The sequence below is a fragment of the Puma concolor genome, unplaced genomic scaffold (assembly GCF_028749965.1).
Source record: "Puma concolor isolate L17-30 unplaced genomic scaffold, mPumCon1.1.hap2 unalloc_scaffold_14, whole genome shotgun sequence".
NCBI lineage: Eukaryota > Metazoa > Chordata > Mammalia > Carnivora > Felidae > Puma > Puma concolor.
Window position 1 is genome coordinate 598451 of NW_028240169.1, and position 12737 is coordinate 611187.

At 42.9% G+C, this 12737-nt stretch overlaps 2 protein-coding genes across 36 annotated transcripts in view; one reads left to right on the forward strand and one right to left on the reverse strand.

Annotated features, from left to right (window-relative positions):
- Positions 1-12737, forward strand: part of LOC147571616 (uncharacterized) — a 624145-nt gene that overhangs the window by 589155 nt on the left and 22253 nt on the right. The gene's annotated exons all lie outside the window — the stretch shown is intronic.
- The window catches only part of LOC147571620 (uncharacterized), a 382686-nt gene that overhangs the window by 309854 nt on the left and 60095 nt on the right, over positions 1-12737 (reverse strand). The gene's annotated exons all lie outside the window — the stretch shown is intronic.

The following is a 12737-nucleotide window of genomic DNA, read 5'->3' on the forward strand; positions in this document are numbered from 1 at the left end:
CTTGAAAGAAGTTTTTAACTCAGAGCTTTCAGTGTGTTCATTTTGGGGGCAGAGATGATAATGGAGTGTTGACTTGTACAACTATTTGAAGTCTCAAATGGATGATGTATGGAAAGTACCAGGCAATTGTTGATGTTATTTTGGATTGGAGATGGGTTTTGAAGGGCATCTAGTATGTGGAAGGTCAAGGCACATTAGCAGAACACCTGTACATTAATTTCTGAAAGTGGGTGAATAATTGTGGTGAAAATGGTAAAGTAAATCTCGTTGAAAGCTTTACAGTCCTGGTAAATCATTTGTGTGACTAACTAGTTTACTGACCTTCAAATAAATATCTGTACCAGTAGCTCAGTACCTGACCCCTTAGGCAGTGATCAGTACTGGAAGCACCTGGAGAACCGTTTATGGGACAGTGGCCCAAACTCTGATTTTTTTTTTTTTAAAGTTAGAATTTACTGGAAAAGTCTGGGGAATAAGGTATCCAATACCCAGTGTACTCACCACCCAGATTTAATGCACAGTTTTCCGTATTTATTTCTGATCAATAAAAAAAATTAAGTTTCAAATGCCATTTAGGACATCCTTACTGATTACATCCATATGTTCCCAGATGAACACTGTGGCCCAGCTTGGATGACATGCCTCCTTTAAGGTAATCTTCTGGATTTCAGGGGCGCCTGGATGGCGCAGTCGGTTGAGCGTCCGACTTCAGCCAGGTCACGATCTCGCGGTCCGTGAGTTCGAGCCCCGCGTCAGGCTCTGGGCTGATGGCTCGGAGCCTGGAGCCTGTTTCCGATTCTGTGTCTCCCTCTCTCTCTGCCCCTCCCCCGTTCATGCTCTGTCTCTCTCTGTCCCAAAAAAATAAATAAACGTTGAAAAAAAAAAAAAAAAAAAAAAAAATCTTCTGGATTTCAGAGGAGGGTTAGGACTCTGATGGGCCACGCCAGGCTCCTCACATGCCCACTCCTAGGGGTGGGGAGAGGTGAGGTGGGAGCAGCTCTACACAGCACAGTCGATTGAGAATGGGATGGGGGCAACCCTCTGAAATGAGGAGGGAGACCGATGAAGAGATCATGTTGGGTTGCAGAAGCGCAGGTGGCCATGCAGCTGGGGTGATGTGGGAAATGTAACCTCTCCAGAATTTTTATTCAGCAGAGGTTTGGTGGTTTTGTGGGGTAGGGGTTTGGAGGCATTGTCTTGGCACTGCGTCTGCATAAAATGCGCTCTGTTATGTCGAATTTGTATGTTCATTTGGGTTAGTGGGTCAAGTAGTGAGGTTTGGCTGCATTAAAAAAAACAAACCAAAAAAACCCAAACAGTGACTTCTACAAGATTTTTCCCTTACCTATCACAAGTCTGGAAATACATAGTCTTCTCTGGGGCTAGTGTGATGGTTTTATGATCATCAGGAACTCAGGCTGCTTTTTCTTTTTGCTCTATGATCTTCAGTACATGGCTTTTTATCGTCTTGATTGCCTTATGGTACCTAGATGGCGGCTGATGTTTGAGCCATTACACCTGTATGTTAGGCAGCTGGAAGTGGGAAGTGGCGAGGGGCCGAGCGTGCATTTCATAGCTGAATTCTATAAGGATTTAAAACCTGAGGGGTAATCTGTAAGAAGCTTTTCAGGATACCACCCCCTCCCCCACGACTTCTGCTTCTAGCTCTTCGGCTCCCCTAATTGCAAGGAAAGCTGGGAAATGTGATTGCGTCATTGGCACATGAAGGAGGGATAATGGATATTGGGTAGATAGCCAGCTGTCCTGGCCCCAGGAGGCTGATGGAAGCTATGTGGGAGGGGTGGGGGTGGTGTTGCCAAAGCTCCTCCCCGCCTTCCCTGTTCCCACCACCCCCAACCATCCCTTAGTGCTGTCAGCATCGAGAAAAACTTCATCAAAGGCACAGGGGTCATCATTGCAAGAGGATCTGGTCCCTGGGTCTAGAAGTGCCCATGTCTCTCTGGGGACTCCCATAAAGGATAACCTTTTATTTGCTCACCCTGATTTTATCCCCTGTAGGATGCTTTCCCCTGCTAAATCATTGAAAGAGAAATTGCTTGGAAATACCAAGTATCGATTTGTGATTTCTGTTCATTTCTTCTTTATTGTTCGGGGAGAAAGGAAGTCCCAGAAATGGAACAGGAGCCCTCGGACAGCTTCAGCTCCCTCCTGGAGGTGGGCCAAAGCCAGATGTACATTGATCATTGCGCTGTTACTTTCTAGGGCCGCCTTGGCCTTGGATTGTTGTGCAGTTTGTCAGTCAACGTCTTGTTTGGTGTCCGGCTTCTCTCCTTCCAGGAAGCTGACAGGTGGCTTGTTTTGTTCAATGCCACTCTAGTTCTGAAACTAGTAGTATTGCTGCCTATTTTGTACTTAAAATTTTTTATTCCTTCCTTTCTTGAGTGATGTATTCACTAAGCATTTATACCAGGATGCAGGCTCCTTGTGAGGAACATTGACTTGGTTTTGACACTGTTGTGCAGACACCTTCCAAAAACAGATGCCTGACCCCAGATGTCCCCCTGGTAGGTGACAAAGAGCTTTTTGATGAATGAGTGAAAGAATGAATGTGTTGAGCACCGTATGATAATAGCTCACGTGGATTAAGCTTCATATGCCAGGCCCTGCTCTGCTTGATAGGCACCCTTCTTGTGGGGTGAGTACTGTCATCGTCCCCGTTGTATGGGTGAGGGGCCTGAAACTTAAGAGGTCAGAGCATAGAGAGGGGCCGAACTGGGTTACAGCCCCTGCCATCCCCCGCGTAAGGATTCGATTGTTTTTACTGTCATCAGCGCGGTCAAGTGCTTTGCCCAAGGTGCACAGTGGGTGAATGGTGTCCTGACACAGAAGGGAATGGCAGTGTGTGCCCCTCTGCAGCCCATAGGCTGGGGTGACTGGGTGGGTACACTGGGTGGGCTGTAGGAGAGGGAGCACCCAGATGTCTCCCAGGCAGCCAAGCCAGTGGGCAGAACAGGGCAGGTTGTGGACATTGAGCCATGCTATGTGCTTTCTAGGTGCACTTGACCACAGGAACCAGGAGGCATTCTAGGTATGTGCTGTACCTGAAACTTGCCACCTTGCCAGTCTCCCCACTGCCCTTTTCATTTCTGTCGGACTCCTCTTCTTACTGTTCATGGGACCCAATCCCTCCAAAAACGCACCCTCCTTCCCACAGGTGGAGCCAGTTACACCCAGCTCAGCTCTACCTTTAATTGCTTGTGCCTTTGTTTGCACCTGGTTTGTCTCATTATAATGCCATTAGCATAGTGCATGGGTCCGGCTGCTGGGCAACCAGGAATTGTGCCCGCACGTTTTGAAGCCTTGCTTCTATGCTCTTGGCTTCTTCCCGATGAGTAAAATGAAGGATTTGGAATAGACAGGAAGCAAACGTATACCCAGGGGCCAAAAGCATCTGCTGAACTCGTAGCTTGCTTAAAAATACTTTTCCAGCAACTTTATTGTTGAACACCAATTTGTGTTTTCTTGTTAAAAAAGAAGCCATATTCACTGTAGAGAATGTAAGATGATACAGGTAAGTAGAAAGGGAAAAACTAAAAGTCACTTACCAACCCTCAGGTGTTGTTAACAATCTGGAACCTACCTTTCCAGGTAGGTATATTGCTTTGCCATGTGACCGCTCCTTGGGGTAAACACCCCCACCTGGAGAGAGCTTTGTGATCTCTGACCACCCCTCCCTTTGACACATGGACTTTATGGGCCAAGAGAAAAGTGGATGGCATGGACAAAACCCACAGTAAATAATTTAACAGTAAAGTCAGGCAGTGGTTCAACCTGACTGTAAATTATATCAAGTGTCAGCAACTAGTCACATGTGTTCCGAGTGACAGGAAATGGGGTTCGATGGGATGCAAGCTGGCTGCTGCTTGCTGTCTTGCCTCTTTTCTCACCTCTTTTCCAAAGTAGAGTGGAACATTGTTCACGGAGGCAGCCTTTACCAGAAAGTGTTAGAACATGAACGTGAGACCATGGGTTTGGCCGCAAAAGTCCCAGGTCTGCCCTTTGCCAGAAATGTAACCTTAGGCAGGTTACCTGGCCTTTGGTTTTCTGTGTATGTCATTTTGGGTAGTTTCTCTTCCTTAGTCTTCCAGTTCATGAACGTTTTCTTCTGCAGTTTGCCCATGACATGTTCATGTGGCCTCCCCTAGCTGCAGTGGATGCTGGGAAATTGTCTTTGTCTTCCATCCAAATGGTCAGGTGCTCAGCAAGAAATTTTTCTTGCTACAGAAGAAAGAATGGCTAGGGGACACAAGCCCTTTCCGCCACACATCTGAATTAGCAGCTACTTGGCTTTTACCCGAGGAAGCTGGTGGTGTTGGCTTGGCTAGCAGGGACAGGAATGGGGTCTGTTTCAGTGGAGAAATGGGGAAAAGTAAAATGTGAAAGATGATTTCTGCTTCCCACTTTTGAAGCTCTCCCCATTTGTGTGAAACAGGAGAAACAGGACTCCTCCTTCTCTTTGTGTTTAAGCAGTAAGGTAGCCATTTTCTTTGTGTCCCGTGCTTATTTCTCCTGTGAATCAAGGGTGCCCTTGTAGCACGCAGGATTGGATTTACCGTGGACGTTTGTCCTCTTGATCAGCTATTGGCCAATACCATGAGAATTGGAATTAGAATTGAGGCCCAGGTGCAAACCCTGACTTATGGCTCACCTGGTGTCATTTTGGGATGGCATAACTGAGCCACTCCATCTGTAAGTACCTACCTGGTAAGATTCATTCGTTCATTCATTCATTCATTCATTTGAAAGAAAATGCTGGAGGGGGAGAGAGAGATTCCCAAGCAGGCCACGAACTTAATGTGGGATTTGATTCCATGACCCTGGGATCATGACCTGAGCTGAAATCAAGAGTTGGAGGCTCAACTGACTGAGTCACCCAGGTGCCCCTGAGCTTAAGTTTTAAACTACTCTTTCTGTATCATTTGGTCTCCCATGTGGAGAGGAGAATAAAATTAATCTTGGTTTCCCATGACTTTCTATTACTCTTTTCATCTGTTTTGGCAACTTGTAGCCAGAGAGTTCTTTGTATGACACTTAGCCTCCAATTAAATATGAATCATAGGAGGTCTCTTCTGTCCCTTCTATTATTTGCAATAATAAAAAATGGTTAAATGTACTAGAGAATTGATTTTAGTGAAATCAGTCACTAGATTTTTTTTAAGTTGATTTCTTTTGAGAGAGAGAGAGCGTGAACAGGGGATGGGCAAAGAGAGAGGGAGAGAAAGAATCTCAAGCATGCTCCCTGCTGTCAGTGCAGAGCCTAACGGTGGGGTTCGATCTCATGAACTGTGAGATCATGACCTGAGCTGAAATCAAGAGTCAGATGCTAACTGAGCCACCCATGCCCTTCTCATACCTTGTTTTTTAATAGTTGAATATTTTATTGGAATTTTAAAGTTGAGTTATATATACTTTTTGTAACAAATGCAACAATACAGAGATGTACGAACAAGTTACTCTGACCCAGTGCTACCTATTTCAGACAACCAGATTTAATTGACATATGTAAACTTAAACAGATCTTGACAAACACATATACCCATTCGGTTTCTTTTTATTCTCCCCAAGAATGGAATTACCATTGAGTCTCTATCCAAGGTTGCCAAACTGTGGTCCATAGGCATGTCATCTGTTTGTGTAAATAAAGTGTTAGTGCAACACAGCCACACCAATTTTTTACATATTGTCTCTGCTTTCTCGATATAATGGAATGTTGACTAGTGCAAAGAACATGTTGCCTGAAGAACTGAAAATATGTACTATCTGGCCCTTTAAAAAAAAAAAGTTTGTAGACCCTTGATCTACTTGGCGTTTCTCAGGTAATGGTATATCACTTAAGTCATGAATCTTTGTCCAGATCAATAGGTAAAGATCTAAATAAGTCTTTTTTTTTTTTTAAGCTTATTTATTTTCAGAGAGAGAGAGAGAGAGAGAGAGAGGCAGAGACAGCATCTGAAGCAGGCTCTGTGCTGTCAGTGCAGACCTCGACACAGGGCTCAAACCCATGAACCATAAGATCGTGACCTGAGCCGAGATCAAGAGTTGGACGCTTAACCAACTGAGCCACCCAGGCGCCCCTAAATCAGTCATCTTAATATCTTTTGATACTAGTATCAATGATATGATATATCAATGATATAATGATATAATTTTAAAGCTCAGTTTCCTATAGAAGGCATTTAGGTTGTTTCCAGGCTTTTGCCACTAAAAACGGTGTTGAAATAACCCCACATACGTGTGTCCTTCTCTACAGGGGGCTTCATTTTGATGGGAATGATGTACAGAAGCATAGTCGCTTGGTGTAAGCATGAGTTCTATGCCCATCAGTTGCTTTTCATTTAAAACCCAACAGCATTTTGGGATGAGCACTGGGTGTTGTATGGAAACCAATTTGACAATAAATTTCATATATAAATAAAAAAAATAAAAATAAAAAATAAAACCCAACAGCAAACCTGGTTTTCAGTCCTTTTTGACTATGGCTCACAGTAAGAAGGATGCTTTTAAGTGCACATGTTCATGTATTAAGAAATTGAGACACTGCCTTCCTAGAACATTACTTATTTAACCTTTACTGTGTGCAGAACATTCTTATGTTTTATATTCTGCTCCATCATGACAGACACTTGTGACTCACTGAATTCCTTTCACCACCCCACTAAAAGGGATGCAATCTGTAGTTTGAAAACCTCATTTTATAGAAGGGGGTAATATTCCAGAATCTAGTAATCTAGTTAATGCATTCAGTATCTTCTCTGTTGGTTAAGGCCTTTCCTCCCTCCTTCCCTTATCTAAGGTATAAACATTATCTCTCTTAGTGAAAACTCAGATTTTAGTACATGATGTCTTCATAGTTTCAAGGTGGGAACAGACCAGTTTCTTCTGGAAATGTCACTTGTTGTTTGGTCTTTTCACACTTCCCCGAGGAGAGTAGATGTGGGGCTTTGCTGCCATGTATTGTGGGCACCTGTGAGCCAAGCCATCTTACAGGTGATTGTCTTTTTCTGGGGTCTAGCCCTCTCCCTCATACATAGATCCTGACGACCCTCTGACCCCAGCATGCATACATAATAGATCACCACCCGCTGCCCCAGTCTCAACTCCCATGGTGACCCCTGATTAACAGTCTGAGTTTTGGCCTCCACCAGCCATGAGAGCCGTGGTTCTGCTCTTGCCTTCAGGTCTTTTGAGGCCACCAGCCCTATTTCAGCAATAGAAAATTTCCCCCCTCTGGCAAACAACAGCAACCAGCTGAAGCCCACAAGAAAGTGTATTATCCCTTGGAAGTAGGCCTTTGGTTGCAGGTGTGGCTGAATCCAGGTATGCATAACAGTTTACCAGGAACACGTATCTCTCTGCCCCTTGGTTCTGCCTCCAGGATAGGTTTGTTTCATTGTCAGATTCTCTTTCCTGGAGGGAAGGAGAGGTAAGAGAACTAGGCAGGGGTCAGAGCAAGTAGCACCCCATATGACTTGCCAGCGGTGTGCATTTTATCCTCTGACTCAGGGCACCTGGTGAAAAATTAAAAGCAGGAAGTGACATGGGGTGCCTGGGTGGCTCAGTCGGTTGAGTGTCCAACTTCAGCTCAGGTCATAATCTCGGGGTCCATGAGTTCAAGCCCCGCGTCGGGCTCTGTGCTGACAGCTCAGAGCCTGGAGCCTGCTTCAGATTCTGTGTCTCCCTCTTTTTCTCTCCTCCCCCGCTCATGCTCTCTTCTCAAAAATAAATAAACATTAAAAAAAAAAACCAGGAATTGTTTTGACATGAGCCAATTGGTATGTTTCTTCCCCTCAGGCAAAGATCTGCCCCATGTGTTGTGTTGTTTCTGTGCAGGACAGAAATGATTCTGCCTTTAGAGGGCCGGTTACTTTTAGACACTGAAAATATTTTTCTCCCCCCTCCCGTTTTTTTCTTTCTTTCTTTCTTTCTTTCTTTCTTTTCTTTCTTTTCTTTCTTTCTCTTTCTTTCTCTTTCTTTCTCTTTCTTTTCTTTCTTTTCTTTCTTTTCTTTCTTTTCTTTCTTTTCTTTCTTTCTCTTTCTTTCTCTTTCTTTCTCTTTCTTTCTCTTTCTTTCTCTTTCTTTCTCTTTCTTTCTCTTTCTTTTCTTTCTTTCTCTTTCTTTTTTTTTTTGGAATTTCATACATTGTTTGAATTTAACAATTCATATTATGAATTCATGAAAATGATCTTTTCAGCTTCTTATAATAGCAGAAATTATCCTTCATTAGATACTGACAGGTCCTGTGATGTGTGTAATTATAAAAAAATATTCCTAGGCTAGCATGTTCTGCAGTGTTAATATTATGCAAATGAGCAGGGGATAAGGATAGAAGCTGAGTAGGATGGTTAGATTTTATGGGAGCAGGGAGGGTGGCAGCTTTGCAGATTTTCTGAAAATGAATAAATATTTGCTGTACACATTAAGTATGTTTTTATTAGTCTACCTCAGTGCTTACCCTTTCCTCATCAGCAAGGGAGCGAATTAATTTTAGCACCCCGAATTGTTTGTAACTCTTGCCCGTATATGGAATATGCATCGCATGAAGGAGAATTGTTTTTCCCTTTCTCCTTCCTTTGCTCAGCCTTTTCTGCAAGGCACGCTGTAGTAATCTGCCTGTTCTGAGGTAAGGCAAGCTTGTTGCAGAGACAGCTGAGTGGGGAGGGGAGAGATGAAGGGTGGGGGCGCTGAGTCTTCATCTGGGCACCCAGGATGGTCCTCTGGCTGAGCCTGAGAAATGAGGACCTCCTCTCATTCAGATCCTGAGGATGGCCAAGTGGGATGGTCATGGCTTTTCTAGAGAATGTATTTATGATCTTGTTTTATAGTGGTTGAGGCACAGAAGCCATCAGTGGCAGACCCTGGGAATTCTTTCTCTGCCTTATGCTGGCACCTCCTCCCTTCTGCCTTTCCTTCCCTCCCTCCTGTTTCTGCACCACCTGGGGGGGCGGCCTGCACACCTGGCTCCTCAATGCCTCAGACACCGTCAGTTCCCCCTCCCCCCCCCCCCCCCAGATGTCCAAGAGCAAAGACCACCGGTGTCCATTTCCCCACCAACATTCCAGGTAAAAATTAACCCTGGGGAACAAATTGTCTTACATGGATTCAAGTAAAACCTAATCAGTGTTTAAGCTAATTTATGTTTGTTGGTTTGAGATAGACCATGTTTATCAACATTAAAAAAAATAATTCTACCTACATTTACTGAAGGTCAAATCAGCTCATGTTATCTCTGTTCCAGTTTGTAAACAAAAGGATGGCTTAAAGTGACGGTTAATTTTGTCTCTCTCAATGTTTTCATGGGTAATTGTTAAGATAGCTTTCAAAGTCTTTGGTACCTAAACCATTAAAGTTTTGCTTGCATGATAAACTGAGGTTGAATTCACTGGATATCTAACTAGATAAGAGGCTAAAGCACTAATTACTAAACGTAGGTTTGTGCTTCTGACTTGTTACAGGAAAAATAACTAAGGATATTTGGAACTGTTGAAAAATATGCTTTGTTTTCTGGTGTAACCTAGAGTTCATAGTTGGTTACTGCTTAGTTTTCACTGTAGACTAAGGTTTCTAAGAGTTAAAATTCTGCTACATGTAGTTAAAACTGATAAAAATAAGAAAGGCAACTGTATATGTAAAAAAGAAGATAAAAACGAAAGATATAAGATAGGAAAATACATTTTTGTTGAAGGTAAAAGAAAGTAATTTTGTCCTAAATGAGACTGGTTATTTGGAGAAAAATGGCTTGGGACAAAATCTAACTGCAAAGAAGATTTGTAGAAGATTTGTGAAGGAAAATCTTTAAAAAAGAAATTTTATGTGTGGTCAGGATGGACTAAAGTGAAAATAGATGGATTTTAAAAGTACACAGGGTTAAGATTAAAATTCCTCCTCCTTTGATCCAAAGGCAGGCGAATAGACCTCAACTTTGGCTCTTTAACTCCCTCCCTCAACAGCCAATGATCAATATGGAACTTACTGTTAGACCAAAATAAAATTAATGCATCCTATGACAACCAAGGAAATTTTGCTTGGTCGCAGACCATACCCCCAAGGTCCTACAGGCAGGAAATGGAGGGATTTAAAAAACAAAAAACAAAAAAAACAAACAAAAAAACTTTACAAGGTTTAAGACAGTCAAAAGGGGATCTAGGTAAACTTTCTGATCCAATAAGTGTATAAAGGCTTCTCAGAATATTACATACGTTTTTGAGTTGACCTGGAAAAATATAATGCTTTTGTTAAATCAGACTCTTAATGAGACAGTTGTTTTTTGGGGGGGGAAATAAAGGAAATCTAAGATTTAGCCCTTAAATTATGCTAAACTAGCCACTATTTTACAAACACAAAATGGGAGCCCAATGACCTTCCTGGAGGGGTTGAGGGAGGCTCTCATTAAATATATGGCTATCCCCCTTGACACCCCTTAGGGTGAAATGATTTTTAAGGACAAATTTGTCAGTCATTCAGCCCTAGATATTCAGAGAAAAGACAAAAATTGGCTGTTGGCCTTGAAGGGACCCTGGAGGAGCTCTTACAAGCTGCCAATTGGGTATATTACAAACAAAACAGAAAAGGAAGCTTAAAAAAAAAATCTGAGGCCTTAGTTGTAGCCTTATGTGCTATGTCAGACCGGACTTCTCAAGGTCCTGGTTCCAAGTGCCATTGATGTGGCCATTCAGAGCACTAAAATGAGAACATCCTCAGAGGGGACAACCAAAATAAAAACGCCATAAGCCATGCCCCTTGTATGGAAACAGCCACTGAAGATTTGACCTCTATCTCTTTGGATCTCTGTGAGGGCTCAGGTAACCACCGTCCCTAGAAGGGACTAACTGGCGCCTGGGGCTCTTCACGGTGGCTCCCCTAAACCAACGGTCTATCAGAAAGCCAGAACCTCAGGAACTCTGAATATAGAAGGAAAACTGGTTGATTTCCTTCTTAACACTAGAGCTACCTTTTCTGTCCTCCCTTCTGCTCCAGGCCAACTATCAAAACACAGCATGATGATTACAGGCATCTTTGAAAAACTTCGAACTAAAGTTTTCTCTTAGCCCCTGGGATGTGTATGGGGAAACCTAATTTTTTCTCATTCTTTGCTGATAATGCCAGAGAGCCTTAACTAGCCTTGTAGGAAAGGGACATTATAACTAAATCAAAGACTATGGTGCTACTAACTCCAGGACAGATAAAGTTATGTGAGTTTTTGAAAACTACTAGATACTGTAGGCTGTAGATGCCAGAGTTCAGGAGAATAGTTTGCTGCTATATCAATTATTAAAGGAGACTCAACTTCTAGACACTGTCTCAAGCCGCTGGAATGGTTACAAACAGAGCAGGGCAATTACTATTCCCAAGCTCACACAGCTAAAAGATTATTAAAACATACCATCAGGCCTTTCATTTAGGGAGGGACAAAACTTAATCACATGGCCCAAAGGATATTTATTAGAAAAAATTCTGCAAGTAGTTTCAGTCTGTAAAGTATGTCTTAAAAGCAATCCTTTCAGGGCGCCTGGGTGGCTCAGTCGGTTAAGTGGCCGACTTCGGCTCAGGTCATGATCTCACGGTCTGTGAGTTCGAGCCCCGTGTCGGGCTCTGTGCTGACAGCTCAGAGCCTGGAGCCTGTTTCAGATTCTGTGTCTCCCTCTCTCGGACCCTCCCCTGTTCATGCTCTGTCTCTCCCTGTCTCAAAAATAAATAAATTAAAAAAATGTTAAAAAAAAAAAAAAAAGCAATCCTTTCAACCACAAACTTGCTGTCCCAGACAATCAAGGAACTGGAGACTATCCAGGAAAGACCAACAATTTAGGTCTCACTCAGATGACAAGGTCAAAAAAAAAAAAAATTCCAACATCTGTTTGTATGGGTTAATACTTTTACTTATTGGGTAAAGGCCTTCACCTACAAGATAGAAAAGGCACAAAAAGTAATAAAAATGCTGCTTTATAAAATAATACCCAGGTTTGGCTTAACTAAAAATTTATAAATTAATAATGGTAAATGGCTGCCTTGACTCTTTCTCTAGTAGAACTCCGGGCTCTTAAAGAAGTTTTACACATCAAAATAAAACAGACTGTCTGCGTGTACTCAGGAAAACTCTAAATAAACCTCACAAGCATTAGATGCTTTAAAAAAGATATTTTTCAGTTAGGGCCAAACTCTTGAAAATAGAGCCACCATTGATTGCTTCTCCTGCTTCTCCATCATCTGGGTTATGAGAGATTCCCCGACATACGTTGTTTACAAAATCAAGGTCTCTCCTAGATTATTTGACAGGTTTAGAAACTGTAGACATTATCTTAAGTTGCCATGTTGTTGTACTGGAGAAACGAATAAAATACTGTGCCAGAGACGGCCAAGAGGACTAAAACAAGCTCTGGTCTCTAGCTTAGAGACTCCTCTTCCAGGTTCTCCCCCCCACCTCATTGTAGGAAACCCTACTGGAGGGCCAGCATCCATCACCAGCTCACGATTTATCCAGTTCTGACAGTGTGTCAGTCACACATTGGGTCTTTGTGTTCATTTTCACTTAATTTTGGGAAGAAGCCTGTGAATTAAGGGGGGGGGGGTGTCACCCTCTTTTATAAATATGGCAGCAGAGGTACAGAAGGGTTTAGGCCCCACCTGCTACCTCGTTATGGCGCACCACTGTGGTGGGCCTCCAGCCTAGCGGTCATCTTCAGCTCCATGTCCCTTGCTTCCTCATTCTATGTGGCCTTTGT